The sequence below is a fragment of the Stegostoma tigrinum genome, chromosome 8 (genome assembly GCF_030684315.1).
Source record: "Stegostoma tigrinum isolate sSteTig4 chromosome 8, sSteTig4.hap1, whole genome shotgun sequence".
Classification (NCBI taxonomy): Eukaryota; Metazoa; Chordata; class Chondrichthyes; order Orectolobiformes; family Stegostomatidae; genus Stegostoma; species Stegostoma tigrinum.
This window is the reverse complement of record NC_081361.1, coordinates 56,744,904-56,763,875: the sequence shown is the minus strand read 5'-3', so window position 1 is coordinate 56,763,875 and position 18,972 is coordinate 56,744,904. Positions and strand designations below refer to the sequence as shown.

General features: G+C 41.8%; 1 protein-coding gene across 3 annotated transcripts in view; it reads right to left on the bottom strand.

Annotated features, from left to right (window-relative positions):
- Positions 1 to 18,972, bottom strand: part of fggy (FGGY carbohydrate kinase domain containing) — a 490,678-nt gene that overhangs the window by 332,957 nt on the left and 138,749 nt on the right. Inside the window, exon 1 of one of the 3 annotated variants that reach the window (XM_048538757.2) lies at positions 300 to 469. The exons of 1 other annotated variant lie outside the window; for it this stretch is intronic. The gene's annotated coding sequence lies outside the window, so the exon portion shown is untranslated. Of the gene's footprint in view, positions 1 to 135; positions 171 to 299; positions 470 to 18,972 lie in introns of those variants that run through there. One more of the 3 variants, XM_048538755.2, reaches the window with a different exon arrangement.

The window sequence follows — 18,972 nt, the reverse complement described above, 5'->3', positions numbered from 1 at the left end:
CGGAGTGTGTCATTACCTGACTCAATGTGCCGCCAGTACCGCAGTAAGGTGCTAACGGGAAGGGGAGCAGTGAGTGTTAGTATTCGGGACCGTCTGAACCGACATGAACGGTGTAATTGTTGTGAACCTACTCACTTGGCCGTGCTTTCCCTCCGCTCCCGCACCGAAACTAATCTCCCCCCACCCCCAAATGTGCCGCAACTACGGAGAGCAGATGGATCCAAGTGGACTTTGTCCTTTAAGCTCGCCTTCCCGCGGGCTGGGGGTGTGTGAGCGTAGTGAAGGGTTTCTCTGCTTACCACGGATTTTGTTTCAAAGACCGAGAATCGAAGTTTCGCCTAATTATGTCACACACAGTCGAATGATATTCCCTTTTTGCTCCCTCCCGTCCCCATGGTTTCTGATTTTGTCCTGAAAGTCTAATCTGTGCGGAGGAATCGTGCTCCCAATGCTCCAGCCCGAGTTTAATGGGTGACTGATGGTAGGGACTTTAACCGGCCTGAGCCCCGGGTCCCTGTCCTGTTTCCATCACTGCTCAATTGGAACCGGGCCAACACTCAAACTGAAGGAGATAATGGGAACTGCAGATGCTGGAGATTCCAAGATAATAAAATTGGCCTGCTGTGTTCATCCAGCCTCACATTTTATTAACTCAAACTGAAGGACTTCTTTGACTTCGGTAGCCCCAGAGATCCATGTGTTGCTCAGGTCGCCAGCCTTCCACGATTAAGCACGAGAAATTGAAGATTAATCACCAGGACTCATGCATCCATTTATGAGATGTAGATATTGGTAGAAAGGTCTAACCTGTGTTGTCCATCGCTAATTGCCGTTCAGAAAGTGGTGGTGCGTACAGTATTGCTGAGTATGGAATTTAAAAACTTTAACACAACAGAATAGATAAGCAATATATTTCCAAGTCAAGATAGTGATGTGAACTTGAAACATACTTGGAGCTGATGTCTAAAAAAAACTAGTTGCTACTGAGCTTCTCGATAGTACATGTTGTGCAGCTGACAGAGAAGTTAACATTTAAGATGGATGACAGTGCTGATCAAGTGGACTGCTGTGTCCCGAGCAGTGTTGAGTTTCTTTAGTGTGGTTTGAGTTGCTCCAATACAAGAAATTGGAAAAATTTCTCTCATACTCTTCATTTGTATCCTTTAAATGGTGGAGTCTTTGGCCAGTTGGATGGGGGGTTATTAGCGGTGCAACACTGAACCTCTGACCTGCAATTGTGGATGGAGTGTATCTGTGGCTAAAAACAGAAGTTGCTGGAAAGGCCCAGCAAATCTGACAGCATCTATGAAGGAAAAAAAAACTAGACTTAACATATCGGGTCCGGTGACCTTTCCTCAGAACTCATCTGTGGCCAGCCTAATACATTTCCGGTTAACGACAATCTGAAGTAAAAATGGTGGGGATTTGATAATGCTAATGCCAGTGAATATCGTGGCAATGTGGTTAGCCACATTTGTTTTAGCATTATTGCTTGGAATTGTTTAGCGTGAATGTTACAAGTTCAAGGCTAAATACTATCTAGATCTTTCTGCATACAATTGTGAACTGTTACAGTTTCAATCAATTGTACTGAATACCACAAAAAATTATCAGCAAGCATTCCCGCTTCTTTCTGATGGACAGAAGGTAATTGAAGAAACAGCAAATGATAGCCAAGCCTTATACAATCCCTAAGCGAATTCCATACATATGTTCTGGAAATTAGATCTTAAGATTCAAAAGTCACATCCACCTTTCTTTATTGCTAGGCACAATGCCAACCAGTGGAGAGTTTTCACCAATGATTTCGAGCTTCGCATTCTTGATGTCCTTGATACCACACTTAATCGAAAGCTGCTTTGATGTCAAGATCTCAGATGCAACTCTTTTTTTAAAATCTCTGTTTGGTGGAAGACTGTAAGAAGGAATGGATCATGGTGCTGTTGGCAAAACCCAACCTGAGCATGTTGAGCGGATTAGCAAGTAGATAGCTGTGCAATGCCTTCCATCACTGACGATTGAGGAATCAGATTGTCATGCTTTTTGCGGGCAGGACATACCTGAATAAACTTCTGTATCGTTAATTGTATAATTGTCTTCACTACTGTAGTGATTGGAACGATGTCAGCCAAGCCAATCTTGTAGAATGAGTTCCCTAATAGAGGCTGTAAACTGGTTCAATCAGGGAGTCCTCACTGATAGACATAAACAGGAGTGCTGGGGGCTCTGCTCACTCTAGGAGCTAGCTCTGTGCTAGCTAGGTCAGTGTCGCACTACGCACATGTAAATAAAGGTGATTTGGTGATGGAATACTGGCCTTCATGGAGTTATTTCAGTGGCAGCGAGAAAAAAAAACATACCCTTGAAGAGATTCACTTGCAACAGTCATCTTTGAATTGGGGTAAACCCTCTTGACGTGTCATGATTTGGGAATGTTAACTTGTTGGATCCTGCCATCGAAGGCTGGGCCTAGTACGAGGAAAGAATGCACTACTTTTTCTGGGCAACTGACATTGGGCCAGTCAAAAATCAACAAGTAATTCTCCTGACAGTGGTGGACCTGCAGCTTTTTTGGTTATTGGGAGTCTGACTTTGAGGGACTGGATGGTAAAACCTTTCAAGTGTTGATGGATTTAGCTAAGGAACATTGCATCTCAGAATTAGAGGGGGCTTGAGTTGTAATCTGTTTTATTTGACAGATTGAGAACCGGCGAATCCATATCAGGATTTATGATGAGAATTAAGATGACTGGCATGTGCATTTCATTTAAACTTAAGTGAGATGCTGAGATGAGACTGTTTGGTATGTGGGATTAATGTGGTCAATCAAAAGCGCCTACTAGCTGAAGCGCAACTGGACTTCAACTAGAACTGGTTTTGTCGTTAGAAAGTGCAGCAGGTGGAGCTGATGAGTTACGGGGTATGCAGGTGGAAGTGGACACCTTTGCCAGTCAGACCATGCTTGCATAGCCTCACTCATGGAATATCTTGAAGAGAGAGACCCTAGGTCAATCCACAGTAAAACCCCAAAACAAAGCCAAGCCTCAGCCAAAAAATTAAATTTTCTCAAGGGCCAGGGCTGCCAGGTCATTGCAATTGCTGCTGGTACGTCTTTAGTCAGCAAAATAGTCTAACGAGGCCTGAATTGAATAAGAGAATTCATAGGCTAATATCCAGGGGAGTGTGCACCCTGGAAAGTCCAACTACAGCTAGTTCAGAACAGTTAAATTTCTGAGCAGCATCCAAATCAGAACCAACCAAAATAAACCTCTGGTCAAATGGTCACCCAGTTCTAATGGAGGTTGATACCGGTGTGGTGGTAACATTGATTGCGGAACTGACCTTTACGAAAATTTGTACTGGACTCTAATCCTTCAGTTTGCATAAGACCTCAACAAGGCTGAGAACCCATTACCAGGGCTGTCCTACAGATTAAGGTAGAATGTAAGTTCTGGTTTCTCGTGACAACAGCTGGTTCAGTTACCACTGATTATAGTAAAAAAAACTTGTCCCAAAACTTGATGGGGCAAAATTGGTCAAGAAAGATTCACCCTGATTGACTCAACACCTTTTGATTAGTAAGTGGATGCCTGAGTGAAGTCCTAACTAAATACCTGGAAGTTTTTCAGGGAAGTCTAGGGCGTGTGAAAGGGGCCAAAGCCACCTCACATGCTGACCAAGAAGCAATTCCACGGTTCTGCAAGGCCTAATCAGCACCATTTGCTTTATGTGCACAAGTCGAGACGGAACTCAGGAGGCCGGAAAGTGTAGGAAATATCCACCCAGTCCCAATTTGTGGAATGGGCAGCACCAGTCATACCAGTTGTGAAGGCCAATGGGTCAGTTCACCTTTGTCGGAATTTCAAATGAATGGTGAACTGCTTTGTCACAACTGGATAAATGCCAATCCCTCGCATAAAGGATTTGTGTGCAAAACTGCCGGGTGTGGGTGCTCTCCTTCCCAAAGATGGATGTGAGCCATGTATATCTGTAATTGTGATTAGTTGAGGATTCCCAGAGTTTTGCTACAATTAATTCTCAGAAGGGCTTGTCCCAATATAGAAAACTGCCTTTTGGGGTATCATTATGCTCCATTTTTCATCAGAAGATGGAAAATGTTTTACAAGGTCTACCCCAGGTTGCCATTTATTTAAATGATGTGCTAATAATCGAGAAGACCAACAAAGAGCATTTAAAGAACTTGGATACAGTGCTTAAACATTTCTGCAAGGCAGTGATATGCCTTAGGAGGGAAAAATGCATGTTCCAGGTTCCCCACGTGACCTACTTGGCCTAGAGAGTTGACAAGACTGGGTTACACCTGTTGGAAGATAAAATGAGGGCAAGCAAAGGTGCCCTGGCTGCCAAATTTCTACTGGAGCTTAAGTCTTCCCTTGGGGCTGGTGAAAAAAGAAAATTCATATGTAACCTGGTCTCCATCCTAGCACCCTTATATTTGCTGTTGAAAATGGGCCAGCCTTGAAAATGGTCTCGTAGCCAAGATGTAGCCTTTAGGGAAATGAAGTAGCAGCTGTCATCATCTAACATAATACAGTCTCAAGTGAGATGTAGTGCTGACATATGATGTCTCTCCATATGGTTTCGGGGCAGTATTTGTTCACAGCTTGCCCAGTAGAAAAGAACGCCTGATAGCCTGTGCTTCCCAGCCTTTGGCTGATGCCAAACGAAGATCTACTCAGATAGAGAAGAAAGATTTGGTGGTCATTGTTAGTTTGAAAATGTTCCACCAATACCTTTACACACATAAAGCTGTAATAGTAACACACCACAAATCCCTGCTAGGGCTACTTAGAGAAGATAGGGCGATATTGCCCATAGCTTCAGGCCAAATTCAGCAATGGGCTTTTATTCTGAGTGTGTACAATTAAAAGTTGGAACACAATCCAGGAGACTAAGTGGCAAATACAGATGCCTTGAGCTGCCTCCTGCTGGTAGATGCATCACTGGTGATGCCGCCACTTGAAGAGTCCATTCTGGTTTTCAACTTTCTGGATGCTTGTCTGGTCAATGTTGCACCAAACTGCGGACGCAAAAGGATCCCGCCCTGGCAAAACTAAATCAGCTGGTAGTGATAAGGGAAACAAAAGGGCCATCATGACCAGAACTGAAACCTTTACTGGACCCAGCAAGGCAAGTTCACCAGAGAGGATAGAATATGATTGTTCCAAGCAAAGGTCGCTCCCTGATACTGGCTAAACTACACCAGGGTTACCCACGGGTTTCCTTAATGAAGATGTTGGCAAGAAGTTATGTCTGGGGCCCAGGATTGAATGCCAACATAACTGTTGTTGGGTTAGTGCTCAGAGTGCCAACAAGGACAGAAATTAGTGTCAGCAGCTCCCTCATATTCATGGAATGGATGGGCAAACCCTGAATTGTTTACACATTGACTATATGGTCTTTTCGTGGGCTGTATGTTTTTAGTTATCGTGGATGCCCATTCAAAGTAGTTGTATGAGCATGGAGTCCATTCGTTAAACACAGGGACAACAATCGAAAAGTTGCAAACATCTTTTGCAGTACCTGGGCTCCTGGCGGTGTTGGTCACAGACCACGGTCCATCATTTACCAGCAGGGAATTCGATTATTTCCTCAAGTTGAATGGCATTCAACATGTACACCCAGCTCCATACCATCCATCACCTAATGGTCTGACAGAAAGAACAGTCCAATCTTTGAAGGCAGGTTTAAAGAAACAGCCTCCAGCTTCACTTGATACCAAACTGTCCCAGTTCCTGTTTGATTATAGGATCACATCTGACACAAATACAGGGACAGCTCCAGCAGAGTTGCCAATGGGGAGAAGACTCAGCGCCTCATTAAATCTGATCTTCCCAGACCTGGGGGATGGGTAAAACAATATCAGAAACACCAATACAGGATATAAGACTCTGCTAAGCGAGAGAGGCAGTTTGCTTAAGGGAATGAAGTTTGGTGTCAAACTACAGAAACAGCCCTGCATGGGTAAAAGGTGCAGTTGATGTGAGGTCAGGTTCCGTGACGTCTAAAGCTCGGGAAGATGAGGCTGTCCTAAATGAACATGTGGACCACATGTAAGCTGTAAACTCACAAAAGGGGTAGGAGCAAAACATACCAGCCCCTCAGAACATCCGGCAAGACTGTCAGAACCCAATGGTTCTCCTCCTCTGCCGAGCATTGAAGAAACTTCTGAAGATGAGATGGACATGGCAAATATTGCAGCCTTGATGCCGTTAATACCTGAAGGTGAGTTTTGGCCAAGACGCCTCGGTTGCAAGAGGTAGGTTACAATCCAATACATGCCGAGGCAGAATTGGAGGAGCTGACCCAGGTGCAAAAATGCTCCAGGAGAAGCTACAGGAAAAAGAACAGGCCAATGTCAGAGGACTTAGTCGGGGATGGATGTGGTGATTGGAACAATGTCAGCCAGGTGGATCTCATAGATTATGAGTTCTTTGATTAGGGCAGTTAACCTGACGCACCTTAAGAGGAGTGTCAAAGGTTCTGCTCATTCCTGGAGCCGGATCTGTTCTAGCTGGGTCAGTGTCAAGTACTAAGCATTTGTGAATAAAGGATGACTTGTTGGTGAAGACGAACCTTCTTGGGGTTCTTTCAACTGCAACAGGGTGCTGTCAGCCTGAAGCCATTGCTGAAGATTTTAATTAGTCACACAGGAGATCCAGGGTTCAGATCTCCCAAGTAGCTTATATCTGAGGTTTTTGTGGTACAAAGGTGATGTCCCTACATCGGAATCAGAAGGTTTAGGCTCCAGTCCTGCATATGCCAGAGATGTGTCATGACATGTCTACATAGTTTAATTTAAAAAAATACATATGGCCTTTGGAGCTGGAATAACCAGTGGAATTGAACTCTATCACAAGGAGAGAATCAAATTACCTAAAGGTTGATGTCTGGAAGCTCAAGTGAATTTTCAACTTTACACGTTAGGCTGAAGTATTTGCAAATGCTTCAGTCTTCTCTTTTGCATTCATATTACCAACTTTCATCTTCATTGAGATTGTGTTGTTCATGAACATTCACCTCTTGTTTAATTGACTGTCACCTCTGTGGCACTACTGGAAATCTATTGCCCGATCTTCTGCTTGCAAGATCTACCTGCAGCATGATGCTGCAAGGCATATCATGCATATAGTGGTGTGTTGTGGGCTTGCCAGGTTAGCATCTCATTTTCAAATATGCCTGGTGCTGCCTCCTAAGGACTATGTCATAGACAGGTTGATTGGTAAGGGCAGTAGATTTTCCTTGTATTGGTTCTCTCAGAGCTTATCATAAACTGAGTTGGCATTCGGACATCTCAGTCAGCAGTGCTACCATAGAACTGTACTATTTGTATAACACAGGGGAAGACCATTTGTCCACACTGACTCTGTGGTTGCAGTCCAAAAGTAATTCTGGCTCCACTTGACTATAGCTTCATATCTTCAACTACTTCAAATATTTATGCACATTTCCCTCAAAAAAAAGTCACCAGGTCTTTTTATTCATCCACCTCCTTTAGGGATTTTTAATTGTGTATAATATCATGTTTTTGTGTTTATCCCTAAATTGAATATTTTCACATTTATTCACATTTGAATTACATTGGTCTGCGCATTCATTTCACTAACCTGTCTTTTTCTTCCTGAAGTCTTTCACAGCCTATGTTTGCCAAACGTCCTACTGATGAGTCATCAGTAAATTTCAAGACTGCACTCCTTAGTCCCAGGACCAAACGATCCTTATTTACTGAGATTAAAAGTACTCAGCACTGATCCCTAATCTATGCCAAAAGCTTTCTATGAGACATCAAATACCTTCTGAACGTCCACAGGCACAAATATTTTGGCTTATATGGTTATAAAGTTTTTCAGAAGAAGTTATAACATTTTCAAGTACACCTGTGTTCTCTGCCGGCAATGAATCCATGCATTTCTACATATTTATTAACTTTTGTAATGATTTGGATTAATGAATTCGCCCATAGCTGACATTAGAATAACCGGTCTACCTGATTGTCTTTTATAAATAGAACATTTACTCTGACTATACCCTAATTGCAAGCACAGTTTGAATATCTGAAGATTGAACAATTGTCAAATTTCTGCTCCCTCTTTTGCTGTCTTTCAGTTTTTGTGCCTTTGGTAAGCAGCTGCTACTTCTATTCAGAACCAATTCCCTTTTGATAGTGGTGTCAGATAATTATATGTTATTGTTTAGAACACACATTGTCATTTCCACAATGTTTGTGAAAAATGGAGATATGGAAAATACATCGGAGATAATGGGAACTGCAGATGCTGGAGAATCCAAGATAATAAAATGTGAGGCTGGATGAACACAGCAGGCTGAGCAGCATCTCAGGAGCACAAAAGCTGACGTTTCGGGCCTAGACCCTTCATCAGAGTGCTCTCTGATGAAGGGTCTAGGCCCGAAACGTCAGCTTTTGTGCACCTGAGATGCTGCTCGGCCTGCTGTGGTCATCCAGCCTCACATTTTATTATATGGAAAATACACATATCTTTACAATAATTTATTTCTCCACAGATTTCATTTTTTCAACTTTGGAATTAGACTTTCCAATTGTCAGGAAAATAAATATGTATATTTTTTAAAGGTTTTCGGTGCATCTAAAGCGTCTGGCACAAAATAACTCTTTGGTGTAGAATGAACATAAAATGGATAACAGTATGAATTGTACTTGTGAAAAATAACAGCTTCAATTTTTCCTTTACAAACCAACTTTAATGGTATAACTAAAAGAGATCTTTAAAGTTAAGAATTTGTTGAAAAAGTGGATACTTATGAGAAAACAACACTCATTCATCAATCTTGAAAGTAGGAAAATGGGAAATATGCAGAGTTTGTTTATCTCTCTCACTTCTGTGGAAGCATTAAGTAGCCTGTTGTTTTATCCTTTGTCAGGCCCCATTACCATGGACATGTATCGAATATTGGCCAAGGTGTTCAATATTTCTCATCTTATTTCTCAGAAAGTGATGATCAAAGAATATTATAGTTTAAATAAAGGTGTTGACCAGAACTGCAAATGAACAAAAGTCTGACTATTTATTCTCCCTTAGTTGTGATCATGCACAACTTGCCTGTTTCTACCCCCTTTCAAATCAACATAATGATCTCCCTTATTCTGAACCTGAATCCTGCTTGCTTCCACATGTTCAAGATGATCTTTCATCATTTACCCCACCTGCAACATCATTTTACTATCATGCACGTATTTCCCGCACACTGTGCCCTCCAGAGAGATCTTGCTAATGAGAATACTCTCATCGTTCTTCTCTCACCCTGACTTCTGGCTGCCCTTCTCCTGGAAATATCTTCTGCAACCACAGCAGATGTAACACCTGTTCAGTTCCCTATAAGAAACTTATTTTGATACATGCCGTTAGGTCAGTTCAAACTGGCTTTTAAGCTGTATGCTTGGAAGGAACCAAGCCAACTTTGAGCAAATACACATGGCTTATTTTGTCCTGTGAAGTGTGTGGCAGCTCATTATTTTCAGTCCGACAGTTATTAAGCATCTAAAAAGTCCATGCAAATCAGTGAAAGAATATTTATGTGGCTGAGTGTTTTCATTGAATTGAGTTTTCAGATATCCAAACCAGTTGAAAACTTCAGAGGAAACGATAAAAAAGTTCATTGAGGGGAACATTTGTATAAGATGAAACTGCTCAGTTCATTATTGAAAATTGTCCAAGAACAAGCTTCTTAATATTGGATTATAATTCTTACTTAATATCCACTCAAAGTGTTGCATAAGAGCCTTCGTATTGTATGAGTGTTGCATGTTTTGCTTACCATCGAGTATATAATCTAACCACGTGGTCTCATGTAATGCTGTACTTTTGAAGAGTCCCAATATCTAAAAGTCATTCCCAGCTGGATTCATAATTACTGATGTGTTACTATTAGCTTTGCATGGCAAGTAAAGAGACTCAAGTTGTGATGAGTTTCCTTCACCGATAAAAATTATCAAAAATAATAGAGTTGGCTTAAAAATCTATGGTTCCTTTACATAAGGCCAGAATATTTAATATGCAAATTTGCTGTAATATTTATTTTTTGATGTTTCACCAGTAGAATCTTGATATACCTGTGTTTCAACATATCTACTACAATTACTGCTCTATTATTCTTCCTGTGAAATCAGCACTCTCTCAAAGTCAGTACAAACATTTGGGGGCTACTTCACAAATTCAGATCTTGGCTATTGCCTTTCCCAGTTTCCTGACCGTTTTTCCCATTCATTTCATTCTGCCTGTCTCGTTTTATATATAGTGTGTATTTATCCTCCCATGTCTTTTCATGGCCTTACCTATCTTCTCACGAATAGTAAAGGTAAACAGATGGGTTTGGAGTGCAGAAGAATTTGAGTGCGTATTCATCCAAATTATTATCAGAAGGAGAGCAAGAGGCTGAGAATGAAAGGCGCATTTGAACAACGTTAAAGACGAGGTAAAGATGCAGTCACTATAATCCAAGAGGACCATTGGTTGCTTCCTGAATAGAAAGAGACGACTAGGTGAGAATTGAACGTGATGGTCACACACCTCAGGCGAGGGATGTTGTTGGAAAGGTGGGATCTTCATAGCCTCTTTACCAATACGGAAATTGTACCCACGCTCTTGGCATCCCTTTGCATCAGAAGCCAGCCATCCAGCTAACTGACCTTGTGTGGTTTTATTAAAGACTGGTTTAACCCACCTCAACAATGATATCATCCAGTTGCTCTGATTCAAAAAAAAATTATGGCCATGTGGCCAGCAGATGATGGCTGTTTATCTTTTTCATTCTCTTTTCTTCACTCCTATCATCAAGATTACTTTAGTCTGATTTTCACCTCTTTTTAAAAAAATCTAGTTTAGGACTTGAAACCCATTAAGCAAAATGATGCCATATTCTTGACTATTGGCAGTTAACTGCAACCTATTCCCCATTGAATTTATCAGTTCTGTAAACCAAATGACCTTCGTTGAGCTCTATATGGAATTGAACCCTATTAACCATTGACATAAAGCCTAGATAATTCGGTCATTTTTGCCAGTAGGTGCTGATTTAACATTTTGATGTTGAATTTTGCAAAAGTTGGTAAATAACTATTGTAGGAGTGTGCCCTCATTGGCTAAAAAATCTTAATTCAAACCAGCGTGATTTGTTAGGATCAACGACTGGAGAGATAATTGCACATTTTTGGTTCAACCAGAAATTGTGGGATTGCTGGTTGGCTAGCATTTATTGCTAATCACTCATAGCGCTTCATAAGGTGGTGATGAGCAGCCGTATTGAATTGCTGTAGTCCATTTGGTGTAGGGACAGCCGCAGTACTGGTAAGGAAGAAGTTCCAGGATTTTGACCCAGTGACAATGAAGGAATGGCAATGTATTTCCAAGTCAGGATGTGATTCTCTTCGAGGGGAATTTGCAGGTTTTGATTTGTTTTATTTTTGTCACATGCATCTAGGTACAGTGAAAAGTTTTGCATGCAATACAGGCAGATCATACCATACAAAGTGTATAAGGGTAATAGAACAGAGAGAGGAATACAACGTTATGGCACAGTGCTCAGGTGCACAGCGAGCAAGATTAACTATAAATTTAAAATTTGGAATGTCCATTCGGAAGTCTAATAACAGCAGAAAAGAAGCTGTTCTTGAATCATCTGGTACATGTGTTTAAGCTTGTATATCTTCTGCCTGATGGAGGCTGTTGGAAGTGATTATAACCAGGGAGGGAAGGATGGTTGATTCTGTTTGCTGTCTTTCTGAGGCAGCTAGAAGTATAGGTGGAATCAATGGATAAAAGGTTGGCTTGCTTGATGAACGGGGCAATGGTCAAAACTCTCACTAGCTTCTTATGGTCCTGAGCAAAGCAGCTGCCATACCAAGCTGTTATGAATCGGGATAGAATGCTTTCTATGGTGCATCTATAAAAAAATTGATATGAATCTTTAGGGACATGCTCTATTTCCTTAGACTCCTGAGGGAGTAAAGGCGTTGTTGTGCTTTCTTGACCACCGCATCAGCATGGGTCCACCGGGACAGATTGTTGGTAACCATCACTCCTAGGAACTTGAAACTGTCAAACACCTGCACCTCAGCATTGATGTAGATTGGGGGATACCATCCATCTTGTTTGCGTTCTGGCCTACGACAGTGGTGTTGCCAGCGAACTTGAGAGTTGGGGTGAAATTTGGTGACATAGCTATGAGTGGAGGGAGTGTAGTAAGTGGCTGAGTATGCAGCCTTGCAGAGCACCAGAGTTGAGGCTTGTGGTGGAAGTGGTGTTGTTGCCTATTCTCACTGATTGACTTCCTGACCCACAGACTGCAATGATCCAGTCACAGAGGGCAGCGCAGTGGCCTAGGTCTCAGGGTTTGGAGATTGGTTTGGTTGGAATTAAAGTGTTGAAGGTGGAGCTGTAGCCATTAAGGAGGAGGCTGATGTAGGTATCCTTGTCATCCAGATGTTCCAGGGATGAATGTAGGACCGTGGAGATGGCATCTGCCTTACACCTGTTGTAATGGTAAGTGAATTGCAAGGATCAAGGCAGTTGGAGTTGATATGAGCCATGACTAACCTCTCAAAGCACTCACTGTGGAGTGTAGAGCCATTGGGCGGTAGTCATTGAGGCACACTGCATCATTTTTCTTTGGCACTGGGATGATGGTGGACTTCTTGAAGCAAGTTAGGACTTCAGATCGTAGAAGGAGAAGTTGAAGATGTCTGCAAATACTCCAGCCAACTGATACTTGCAACATCTGAGTGCACAGCTGGGAGCCCCATCTGGGTTCAGTTCAAAAAGGCTGATCTGATGTCTGCAGTAGTGGCTGACGGAACTGGTGTATCTGAGGCTGTAAGGGTTGGTGATGCCATTTCACTGACATCCTGAGCAAAAGTCATAAAATGCATTCAGCGTGTCAGGGAGGGACGTATTTTTATCCGCTATTCTGTTCTGCTTTGCTTTGTAGCCCATTATGCCTTGTAGGCCTTGCCACAAGTGGCGGGTGTCCATGTGGTTAGTTTGGTTCTGTGGCTGAGGCGGTGGTGTTCCCATGTATCTGCTATTGTTGTCCTTTTAGTTTGGTGGATTTGGAAGTTGTCTAAAGAGCCTTGTTAACTTCCGTAGTGCATCCTGTAGATGATGCTATTGTGTGTCAGTGTGGAGGGACTGACTGTTTGTGAATGTGATACCAATCAAGTTATCTGCTTGTGCTTGATGGTATCAAATGTCTTGAATGTTGGAATTACACCATCCCGGATAAGGGGTAAGTTTTTAATAAAATGCTCCTGACTCTACAAAACCTGTTCACGATCCAGATAGCACAAGTCAGCAGATATAATGGGAACTGCAGATGCTGAGAATCTGAGATAACAAAGTGTGAAGTTGGATGAATACAGCAGGCCAAGCAGCATCTTAGGAGCACAAACGCTGACTTTCGGGCCTTCACCCTTCATCAGAGAGCTTTCAGAAATCTCAATCGTATGAAGGGTCTAGGCCCGAAATGTCAGCTTTTGTGCTCCTAAGATGCTGCTTGTCCTGCTGTGTTCATCCAGCTTCACACTTTGTTAGCACAAGTCAGCAATTTGTTTTTAATAATATGAATTAAATTTTTGCAATGCTCAATAGTGTGCTTCGAGCAACTCAAGATGACAAAAACATGTCTTTTTCTGCTAAGGGGCTTTCTTAGTTTCCAGTTTTAGTGAAGGATGAGCACCCAAAATGTAGACTGCTTTTACTGTATTCAGTTCAGCATTTAGATTTTTATTTCAGTTACAACATCTGCTTTTATCAATTTGTAATGTATATTTAGTAAAAACTGAATAAGCTATTAAGCTTCCATTGCATTAGTTGTTCATTGTGTTTTCCAAATAGATTAGTTTATATTGAGAGTTACAGACCAAGAGCCAGTAGATGAGGTTAGGCTGGGTAACGTTTTTGCCTAACAGAAACACTGTGAACTAATTGGCCTCTTTTCCATGAATCTTTCTGTGTTTTAGTACTCTACATTAATAGTGCCAGAAAAAGCAGATACAGCTTCTCAATGTACCAACACTGTTAACATTGGCTAAACCCAGACACAACAGACAATAAGACATGGTAGGCTGCTCCCAAACCTGTCTTATGTCTATTGACCAATGAAAAAAAGAAAGGAAGGATAAATGGGCATTGGCAAGCTGTTACTATTTGAGTGCCACAAAGATCACTATTGGGGCCTCAGGCATTTACAGTCTGTATTAATAAATTTATGTGAAAGTACAGAGTAATGACTAACAATACAATGCTAAGTTGGAACTCCAGCTGTGAGAAGGATACACAGAAGCTGCATTTATAGACAGGTTAAGTAATTTGGCTGCACTGTGGAAGATTTAATATAATATGAGGAAGAATGAGGTAATAAGAGTAGAAATGCAATTTTTTTTAGATTTGCATAACTCATAAATCCCGAACCTTGAATGTACTTGTACAAGGAACATAAAAAGTTAGCATGAAGATACAACAAGCAATCAGGAAAATAAATCGCTGTTGACTTTTGTTGCAAGGGACTACAGCAGACGAGTAAAGAAATATTCCTACAATTTTATAGGATTTTGCAGTGAGCAAACCTGAAATATTGTGAGATAACATGGTGTGAAGCTGGATGTACACAGTAGGTCAAGCAGTATCAGAGGAGCAGGAAAGTTTGACGTTTCGGGTTGGGACCCTTCTTAAGAAATGGGGGAGGGGAAGGGGATTCTGAAATAAATAGGGAGACGGGGGAGGCGGATAGAAGATGGATAAAGGAGAAGACGGTGAAAGGAGACAGACAGGTCAAAGAGGCGGGGTTATAGCCAGTGAAGGTGAATGTAGGTGGGGAGTTAGGGAGGGGACAGATCAGTCAAGGGAGGACAGACAGATCAAGGGGGCGGGATGAGGTTATTGGGTAGGAGACAGGGGTGGGGCTTGAGGTGGGAAGAATGGTTAGGGAGGCAGGGACTAGCTGGACTGGTTTTGGGATGTGGTCGGGGGAAGGGAGGTTTTGAAGCTTGTGAAGTCCACATTGATACCCTTGGGCTGCAGGGTTCCCAAGCGAAATATGAGATGTTGTTCCTGCATCTTTCAGATGGTGTCATTGTGGCAATGCGGGAGGCCCAGGATGGACAAATGTTGCTTCAAACACAACTGTGGAAGTTGACGGCGGAACCCTGACATGTAAGCAGCCAAAGATCTAAATGCATTTTGTGCATTGGAGATGAATATATGAGCATGCCATTTGGGCTCTCTAATGCCCCTTCCAACTTCATGAGTGTGATGTATGAATGAAATATAGTGTGTAATTTTCATCTCCACATTGATCCTTTCTTCAATGTGTATTGGAGACGGTACAGCAAGGGTTCACGACATGGATTTCCTGGGGTTAGAGGCTATTCTTTGATAAGATGCTGAATAAATTGGATCTGTATTTTGTGGACCTCAGAAGAAGAGGCAATAATCTCATTGAGCCATTCAAGATTATGAAAGAAAGCCAGATGCGCAATCTAGAAGAAAGAGACTCAATTTCAAGATCATTTAAAATTGAAATGAGAAAATTTTTCACTAAAGGTGCTCTGAGTCTACGGAATCCTTTACTCAAGAGAACAGTGGATACACATCTTTGAATATGTGCATGAATGAATGATTCTATTTACAATTGTACTTTACAGTGAGAGAAATAGTGAAAAGATTTTCCACTGCTACCACAATCTGGTGTCATTTTGAATAATTTTAAGAATAAGAGCAAAATAGAAAGATACAGCTTAAAGAGAGTCCATTAGTTCTGAGTCACCTCATCATAAATAATGCCTGTGTCATCATTTCTCCTCCATCACCTTACCACCGTCTGCACTGGATCCAGCTGATGTTGAAGTCGCTATTCTTCAGATGCCAGCTTTTGATTCTCTTCCACCACTGACTCGCTCCCACCTGCACCAGACGCAGCAGTGTCAGAGTTGCAACTCTTGCTGCTGAGCCCACCTCGATTGACATCGTTGTGATGCCCTTCCGCCACTGCTTTGCTGCTACCTGCACCGGAACCAATCAACAATGAAGTCGTTAATCTTCACTGCTGGGTCTACGCCACTGATGTAGCAGCTGTCAATTCTGATGTCAGGTCCTGTGCTCGCCCAGGAAAAGTAATTAGAGGCCCATTTGCTGCTATTAATGAGGTCCACACTGGTCTCACACGCCTTTGCCACGAGATCTGCACTGGATATATTGAGGGCGAAGAGATAGCTTTGGACTGTCAGGGAATCAGGTCAGGAAAATCGAGCTGAAATCCAGATATTGTCCGTGATTGTACTAAATGCTGGAGGAGGTTTAAAAGCCGTTGTGATCTATTTCCCATGTTATTAAAAAGGATTTGTTTTTGTAATATTTGCATTTTTTAAATTTTCAATTAAGTCCAGACTTTGAATTGTTGATTTTCCATGCCAGAGGGGTTGATTAGGTGTAATTAATGCAACGTATCATTAAAAGGTTACTTGCACTTGTCATGGCAAACCTTAAGCTTTTGTGGTGAGTTTAATTCCTATCTGATGTGCATATCCAGCAACTTAGTAATTCAGTGGATTTTCATAGCGAGACAGGCATATAGAGGACATTTTCATAAAGCCTGCAGTGAAATGATATTACTTCACTGAATCACGGAATTGTTATGGTGCAGGGGGAAGCCATTCAGTCCATCATGCCTACACCAGCTAGTTAAATGAACATCATTACCGGTGTTAATCTCCTACACCAAACCTGCTTCTCCACTGAAGTTTCTGTACAATTTATGCATAAATAACACTGATGCCAATGGTATCACTGTTTTTCAACAGTATAAACCAGGCTGTTTTTTTTTCTCCCAGATTTCAACATTACATTGCCGGATATATCCAACAGTTAGATTTGATGTGGCAAGTGTGTGGAAAATCATTAGCATGCTTTACACTTTTGTGTACTAGTTAGCTTTCTTTTTCATGTTGTTAAGTTGAAAATAAGAAGCAAATTGTGTAAGTTCCTTCCAGTCAGTGCAGAGCTTTTCCATCAGCAAATCCTAAGTTGTAATTCTTTATGGCAGGACACAGAAACTGGGTCTCCACAGCCTCGGGCTAATGTTTCAGAGTAACTTAGAAGAGTTATGGCCTGCTGGCGTGATGTGTCAGGTAGAAATCTCCCAACCTATATACACAAAATGCCATTGTTTTATGGATACCTTTGAAAAGTTGAACCTAAGAAAGTAAGCCATGGCAAAAAAAAGTCTAGTGACAAAGCCAGATGGGGATAAGTATATAATTGTAAACAAAAGCAGAAGTTACTAGAAAAGCTCAGCAGGTCTGGCAGCAACTGTGAAGAGAAATCAGAGTTAACGTTTGAGGACCTGTGACCCTTCCTCAGAACCCGGGTCACCAGACCTGAAATGTTAAATGATTTCTCTTCTCAGACGCTGTCAGACCTGATGAGCTTTTCCAGCATCTTCTATTTTTGTTTCTAATTCATAGCATCCAGTTTTTTTTTTTCAGTTTTTATTGAATGTATAATTATGTCAAGTTTCCAGCAACTCCTGCAATCAAACCAACATCAAAGATGGTGTTTTGCGTTGCTTCAAACACAACTGTGGAAGTTGACGGTGGAATCCTGACATGTAAGCAGCCAAAGATCTCAATGCATTTGTGCATTGGAGATGAATGTATGAGCATGCCTTTTGGGCACTCTAATGCCCCTGCCAACTTCATGTGTGTGATGTATAAAGGTGGGGAGTGAACTACATTGCTTTCTTTGTCTTGCTGGTTATTACAAGAGATTTTGCAAGGCTATGAGCAGTTGACCGCTCCACTTCTCACTTTGCTGTGGAAATCAAATAATGCTGAAGGAATAGTTAGGAAAGGATGTAGCAAGTGTGATACTTCATGGAGAATCACAGGGAGTTGCACCCCAACATTTGAAGATTCATTCTGCACCCTCAGGCAGAAGCTTGTCTCATCACCTGTCTTTAGTTACCTAGATTTCCATCTCCCTTTCATACTGGAAACCAATGGCAGTTTCTTTGACATAGGAGAAATGCTGTCATAGGTAAAGGTCAGAAAAGAGCTGTTATTGCAGTTAGTCTCAAACTGAATGAGTGGAAACTTGAACTGCAGTCTTTGAGGTGGGCTATTTCCCAGAATATCAGAAGTATTATGATTATTGCAGAGTTTGAAGTGTTTACATGTAACAACTCACTCAGCTACTCTCACCTATGCACCAAACTTGCTTACCAGATGCCCAATGAGCTACTGAGCTCACTCAATTCTAGTTTTAGGTCAGACAAAAGTAATGCAAAAGCTGATGCTGACAACAGGAGGGAACACATCCTTGCTTGTCTGTAGGTGGTGTAACTAACACAATGTCCATGCTTAAAGTCAAAGGCATTATTCTGACCCTGCTTCCCGACACCATTTGGACAACAATTCAGCAGAGTACCACTGTGGCACTTGCATGTGAGATCCAAAGAAGGTCCAGACAGGTAGAACCAAGTGTGGTTTCACTTTTGCCATCTATCACAAAAGACGACCTCAAGCAACTTTAGTTGATTCACATAGGCTTCAGTAGATTATGTCATTACTGGAAGGCCGAACAGCCAGCAATTCAGCTGAGGGAGTCTAAACAGGCATGGAAATTGTTGAAGGGCTGGAAGAGAAACAGGAGGAGGGTAGAGTTCTTTATTGGCGCATTCATGACAAGGTGAAAGAGGTGAAGGAATCCATCCTTCCCAACAACTGTAAATGCCATGTTGGCAATAGTTTATGATCAAGCAGAAACCAAGCAACAGAAAAGTTATCTGTCCTGTTCAGACAGCAGTGTTACTAGCCTTAGATGGCTGCTGATTTTAAGGATTACTGTCAAAATTGTGAGAGGCATGCTTTGGCTTAAGCAGGGGAGCAACTTCACCCAAGCATGGGATTCCTGGTCATCAAGA